We start from the raw sequence: 7,580 nt of genomic DNA, 5'->3' as shown, positions 1-7,580 counted from the left end.
GTGTTTTTGTCTTTTGCAGTTCCTTAGCATCTTTTTGTGTTCATTTTGAGTCTCTTCCTGGTCAGTACGTGTTAATTTGAGTGACATTTTGCAGGTGAAGGCCAGAGGGGCCCCTGACACTCTGGGTCCCTGGGCCTGTGCCCCGTGGGTCCATTTAGTAATCCATCCATGACTATAAGTATGCTGTCAGAAAGCTTCCAGACTCTGAGAAGGACAAACTGAGTTTAGAAATAACACAGTTATTGTGATTAAAAGAAAGGCTTCAGTTTGAATTAGTTTTCAAAAGTAGATTGTGACTGAATTTTATGAGTCTGGCATTAACTTACAATCAGAAATGTTACATTTAATTGTACTCTGTACACTCAATTTTCAGCAGTGTTGACTATGTGCTAATGGGCTAATTCAATATGTGATGTAATAAATTTGTGGTCTCACGGTTGGATTCTTGTTTTTCCGTCAGATGGCCCAGGGCTACAATTGGGACAGCGTCATTCCAATCTCTTGGAGCTCCTCCAGTTACTCATCATCTGGCTCGGATACGTCCAGTCTCCTTGGAGACACTGTAAGACACAATATTCTGACCTAATCTAGTCTATTGTCTAACATGCAGATAAAAAGAAAATGTGTAGTCAGTGCACAGTCATAACACATATAAAAAGAAAATGTGTAGTCAGTGCACAGTCATAACACATAGTGTTAGAAACTGAAACAATGGAGCTTAATTGAAGTTGTTAACATGATGTGGAGCTGTAGTCTGACGGCTGTATTTGTTGTTACCCTTAGATGGACAAGGGCTACACGTGGACCAGCCTCCTCGTTGCAAACCCGGACCGGCCTGACAGCCCGCGGCTCATCCTCCGGAGGGTCCCGGCACCAACCTCCCCGAGTGGCTCACCATCTGGCTCCCCGACCGGTGACTCAGACACATCCAGTCTCCTGGGAGACACTGTAAGACACTTTATTCTGACCTAATCTAGTCTATTGTCTAACATGCAGATAAAAAGAAAATGGTTTGTCAGTGCACAGTCATAACACATAGTGTTAGAAACTGAAACAATGGAGCCAAACTGAAGTTGTTACATGATGTGGAGCTGTAGTCTGATGGCTGTATTTGTTGTTACCTTCAGATTGAGGACATCCCGTGGGCCAGCCTCCTTGCTCCATTACCGAGGCCCATCAGCCCGCTGCGGGAACCAGTCCCCCCACGTGGCCGTGACCCTGAGGTGAGTCCCTCTGACCCACCTCCAGCACCAGGTAAGCCTAAGTCATTGCTGAAGGGCCCCAAGCCAAGGTGGGTACAAAATCTTTTCAGAATGAGGAAACAGACTGGCAGCCACTGGCGGAAAAGGACAGCCGAACCTGAAGGTGAGTCTTCAGGTAAGCGCTTCCGTCCAACAACTTGATTTTGACTTCAGGTTTTTCCTCATTCAAGTGAACTGAGATTATTTTTGTTAATCACATTTATTTAGATTTAGTTAGATTTATTTGAATTGCATGCTTTTTATTGAAACCTCCATTGACACCGTCTACCAGCAACCTCCATCTACTGCCTCGAAAGTATCCTGCTCCACCATACACCACTAGCTACTTAGATCCACTTTCAGTTTTAAACTCTGCGTTCCAACTGCAGCAGCCGTCTGCTGCCTGACCCTCCACCTGCAGGCAGCAAACAGCTATAAAGAAATGCTCAAACTATGACCTCCACCGCCAAATTCCATCAGCTCCACCATCTCAGAGTCCTGAAGACCAATGTTCCATCTGCACCTCAATCAACCTCCAACTTCAGCTTCTGCCAGTAACATGTAGCTGTCGCCTCCACCTGCATATTCTGGCAGAAAGCCTGGCCAAACTTCCATCTACAGCCTCTGCCAGCAAACTGCAAGTGTCGCCTCCACCTGCAGATTCTGGTAGACAGCTGCAGCCATGCCTCCAACTACCGCCTCTAAGGTGTCCTGCTCCACCGTACACCAATAACTTCTCACAAGAATTTTACGTTTTATACTGCATTAAAACTACAGCAGCCGTCTTAAATGTTCACACTACAACCTCCACCAGCAATTTCCATCAGGTCCACCACTTCTGTCAACCTCCATCTAAACCTCTGTCAGCAACCTGCAGATGCCGCCTCCACCTGCAGATTCTGTCAGACAGCTTGGCAAAACCTCCAACTACAGCCTCTGCCTGAACCCTGCAGCTGCCGCCTCCACCTGCAGTTTCTGGCAGATAGCTGTCTCCAAACCTCAAACTAAGCCTCTGCTAGCAACATTCAGCTGCCGCCTCCACCTGCATGTTCTGGCAGACAGCTTAGCTCCTCCATTTAAAGCCTCTGTCAGGAACCTGCAGCCACCACCTCCACCTAAAGATTCTGACAGACAGCTTTGCCAAACCTCCTACTAGAGCCTCTGCCATCAACCTGCAGCCGCTGCCTCCACCTGCAGGTTCTGATGGACGGCTTGACAAACCTCCAACTAGAGCCCCTGAATCCTGTCCTGTATGATGTCTGGATCTACCGGATATACTGGATATCTACACCGCCTCATCCTATGTTTATGCCATGTGAGGACCTCAGCTGACCAGGGACCAAAGATCAAAGATACTCTCATAAATATAACCTTTCAGGTAGGATAGACAATCATAACTGTGTAATAATAGCATACCTGGGCTGATAAATTAAAGCCACCTTTATGTTACATTCAGTTTACATCATCTTCTTCCTCTAACAGGTATTTCCACACTGGCAGAATCTGCAGGTGGAGGCAGCGGCTGCAGGTTGATGGCAGTGGCTGTAGATGGAGGCTGCAGAGGCTGTAGATGGAGGAAGTGAGCTGTCTTCAAGAATCTGCAGGTGGAGGCTGTGGCTGCATGTTGCTGGCAGAGGCTTAGTTTGAGGTTTTGCCAAGCTGTCTGTCAGAATCTGCAGGTGGAGGTGGCGGCTGCAGGTTCTTGACGGTGGCTGTAGATGGAGGAGCTGAGCTGTCTGACAGAATCTGCCAGTGTGGAAATACCTGTTAGAGGAAGAAGATGATGTAAAAGACAGGTGGGTTTAATTTATCAGCCCAGGTATGCTATTATTACACAGTTATGATTGTCTATCTTACCTGAAACGCTATATTTATGAATGCATCTCTGCTCTTTGTTCCCTGGTGCATCTCTGGTCCCTGGTGCATCTCTGGTCCCTGGTGCATCTCTGGTCCCTGGTCAGCTGAGGTCTTCACATGGCAAAAACGCAGGATTCAGCGGCGTAGCCTTCTGGATGATGTTGTAAATGAAGAATTGGCCTGTCTGACTAAATCTGCAGGTGTCACCTGCAGGTTCTTGCAAACCTCCAACAACAGCCTCTTTCAGCAACCTGCAGCTGCCACCTCCACCTGCAGATTCTGGCAGACAGCTCAGCTCCTCCATCCACAGCCTCTGTCAGGAACCTGCAGCCACCACCTCCACCTGACAAATTCTAAAAGAACAGCTTGGCAAAACCTACAACTAAACCTTGGCCAACAACATGGAGCTGCGGCCTCCGCCTGCATATTCTGGCAGAGAGCTTAGCCAAGCCTCCATCTACAGCCTCTGCTGAATCCTGTCCTTTTGCCATGTGAAGACCTCAGCTGACCAGGGACCAGAGATGCACCAGGGACCAAAGAGCAGAGATGCATTCATAAATATAGCGTTTCAGGTAAGATAGAAGGTTTTTTGGGGGGGTTTTTTCCCCCGTTAAAGGGTTTTTTTGGGGGGAGTTTTTCCTTATCCGCTGTGATTTGTGATATTGGGCTTTATAAATAAAATTGATTGATTGATTGATTGATTGATAGACAATCATAACTGTGTAATAATAGCATACCTGGGCTGATACATTAAAGCCACCTTTATGTTACATTCAGTTTACATCATCTTCTTCCTCTAACAGGTATTTCCACACTGGCAGATCCTGGCAGACAGCTCAGCTCCTCCATCTACAGCCACTGTCAGCAGCCTGCAGGAATGACACCTCCACCTGCAGGTTCTTGCAGACAGCTGTGGCCAGACCTGGAACAATAGTCTCTGTCAGCAACCTGCAGTCCCTGCCTCCACCTGCAGATTCTGACAAACAGCTTGGCCAAACCTCCAACTAGAGCCATTGTCGGCAGGCTGCTGTTGTTGCAGGTTTGGCCAATTATTCATTTACAAGATCATCCAGAAATCTACGCTGCTGAATCCTGCGTTTTTGCCATGTGAAGACCTCAGCTTACCAGGGACCAGAGATGCACCAGGGACCAAAGAGCACAGATGCACTCATAAATATAACCTTTCAGGTAAGACAGACAATCATAACTGTGTAATAATAGCATACCTGGGCTGATACATTAAAGCCACCTTTATGTTACATTCAGTTTACATCATCTTCTTCTTCTAACAGGTATTTCCACACTGGCAGATTCTGGCAGACAGCTTAGCCATACATCAAATTAAGTCTCTGTCAGCAGGATGCAGCTGCAGCCTCCACCTGCAAATCATGGCAAAAGCTTGGTCAAACATACAACTCAAGCCTCTGCCATCAACCTGCAGCCACCGCCCCACCTGCAGATTATGTCTGAAAGCTCAGTTCCTTCATCTACAGCCTCTGCAGCCTGCATCTACACCCTCTGTCAGGAAACCTGCAGCCACCCCATCTACCTGCAGATTTTGACAGGTTGACAAAACCTCAAACTGAGCCTCTGCCAGCAGCATGCACCCATGGCCTCCACCTGCATATTCTTGCAGACAGCTTAGCCAAAACTCCATCTACACCCTCTGCCAGAGACTTCTACCACTGCCACCTCCACCTGCAGATTCTTGCAGAGAAATGTGGCCAGAATTCATTTACAACATCATCCAGAAATCTACACCGCTGAATCCTGCCCGTTTGCCATGTAAAGACCTCAGCTGACCAGGGACCAGAGATGCACCAGGGACCAATTTCAGAGATACACTCATAAATATAACCTTTCAGGTAAGATAGACAATCATAGCTGTGTAATAATAGCATACCTGGGCTGATAAATTAAAGCCACCTTTCTGTTTGTGAGGGCTCCTTGGCCTCTCACCTACTTTTTGTTTGGTTGCCTGGGATCTGGGGAGTGGCTCATTAGGAGAGATGGCGAACACCTGATTTGGTGTGAATGCTCACCTATTTATATTGAAGCCTGCACATTCAGTTTACATCATCTTCTTCCTCGAACAGGTATTTCCAAATGTTGTGTGAAAGAGCACCCAGCCTTCAACAGAAATCTGACGTGCCAAGATGCTGAACTTCATCCACCAGAAAGAGCTTTTCTTCTGCCCACTGGTTTGAGCTCATGGTCCTGTGGATCAGGCTGGTGCATAACACTGTGGGATATTTGGTAGTGTCTTAGTGCTAAACCATGAATTCCCAGTTAACCTGATTTTTGAATGCATGTTAGAAGTTATTAAACTTTTAGAAGTTTTCAAGTGGAAACAGGGATGCTATATCTGTGTAATTAAATATCTAAAAATAATGTGTAACGTGCAAACTCTTTGTGCTTTTCTGCAGGCCCTGTTGGACTTAACAGACTTCCAGGAGCTGATTAAGGGCTGGGAGGACAATTCCATCCCCCAACATTTTCTAACAGAGAAACTTATTTCACTTCCCCGTGCAGAGACATCCGCCCTGCTCTGTATGAAAGTGTACTGAGATCACTTTTTTTTTTTTTGATTTGGCTCTATATCAGTAAATTTGGCTTGAATTGGTTTGAAAATGCTTGTTTGTCTCTCACTTTCTTACGTGTCATCAGTGTCTACTGTCTACAGTTTAGAATATTAGTATGTCATATGTCATACGTTGTAAATGTTATAAAGTTGATTAGAAATTGATTTTGTTTTCGATGGCCTGAGAGCTCCAGGACAATTCCAAGGGCCCCTGACTGACAGGGGCCTCGAAATAGGTAAAAATTTATATAAAATTATTAAACCATCATCATTAAGAATATTTTTTTTTCAAATATAGTAATAAAACTAATGATCTCTTTGTTTTTACTTGTTTTGGCAGTAAAAGTTAAATATCCCCGCTGACCAAAAAGTAACCATCCATATTGACAGACCACCCCCCTGTATCTGCATGAAATGGTTTGGTCCTGCCTCAGGGCACTGACGTGACAGTGCCGAGTAGCAGTCAGCAGTTGTGCTAACACTACAGTCATCATCATGCTACCTAGTACTAAGATCTACTAGGATCAGTTAGGTCCTAGAGATGTGGTGACAGAAGCTGTGCAGGGGGGCCCAATGTGATTTCTAGACCAATGCGGTTGCCTGAATTACTGACATTACCATACCTAGAGCCATTCTACTGGCATGGCTAAAAACCTACCATGTAAAGAGTTACAGGTCACACTTTTTATTGTACTCTGCCAACATACTATAATGTGTGCCACTGCGGTTGTACCATTAAATACGAATTTCAATTGCCACCCAAATAAAATCATCATTCATATTATTACTGGTTGGTCAGGGTGCCAGGGTCACTGTGTGGATGTATCAGGGATCTGGAAGTGTGAGTATGCACACGACTTATGTGCTCTGGGTTCAGCTATTCGCTGGAGGTAAATAGCAGCTAATAATATTAATAATGAAAGTGAGGTACAAAATGGTGGGGCTGTCATAGAAACAGAGTTTTCACTGTATATCCACATGTCAAGAAAAGTTTGTCTTCTACAATTGCAAAAATGATCTATTCGGTGATACGGCACTGCATTATATTAAATTAACTTAATTAGACTTTTTTTTTTTTATTTTGTAGTGAATCAAAGGTAAACAGGATGTGTACAGTAACTGTTCAGCAATGACACATGTTGGTTATTCCAGCATGCCAATCGGGGGGTCAACAGCTTGCTCTGTTTGACGTAAGGACATATTGATTTAGGCTTTGGAAGACTTGTAGGAAGCAATCAAGAGGTGGTGAATTGATTGACTGGGTTACTGATTTATTCATTCATTGAGAGGTCACTCCACTGGATTGGACGACAAGTTGATGGTATCTTAATTTGAGAATTGATTGCTTTGTGTCTCCTGCGTAATCCTCATTTTTCTTCTGAAGCTGCTGGTGTTTGGAGGGCGGGGTCAGGTAGAGAGAACCTTTCTGATGGCAGACCTGCACCTCTCAGTCAACATTTGTATGTGGGCCCCATGTGGTTCGTAAATGAGCTTAAAATAGGCCCTTTATGGGATTGTCTAAGGGTTTCATAATGGCCCCATGCCAATTGCCCTCATGGGTGGGTTTACTGAAGTGGGCCCCACATGGGTTATGCTATGGCTCCCTGGGCACCAAGTTGGTATTAGCCCAAAATGGGCATCTTGTCTTGGGCCCACTTGAGTAAAACCACCCATGTGGGCAATTGGCATGGTGCTATTATGGAACCCTTGGACAATCCCACACAGGGCCCATTGTTCAGCTCATTTACTACTCACATGGGCTGGTGTTGGATGGGCTTCAGTCACAGGAGGACCAAAGTCCATGGACACAAGTTCACCAGACCAAACAATGGGTTCAAAATTTTTATTGGCACAGGAATATTTGTTGCATTTGTAAGTGTAAAGTGTTGATTTTCTCCTAA

The sequence above is a fragment of the Epinephelus moara genome, chromosome 7 (genome assembly GCF_006386435.1).
Source record: "Epinephelus moara isolate mb chromosome 7, YSFRI_EMoa_1.0, whole genome shotgun sequence".
Taxonomy (NCBI): domain Eukaryota; kingdom Metazoa; phylum Chordata; class Actinopteri; order Perciformes; family Serranidae; genus Epinephelus; species Epinephelus moara.
This window is presented reverse-complemented; position numbering follows the sequence as displayed.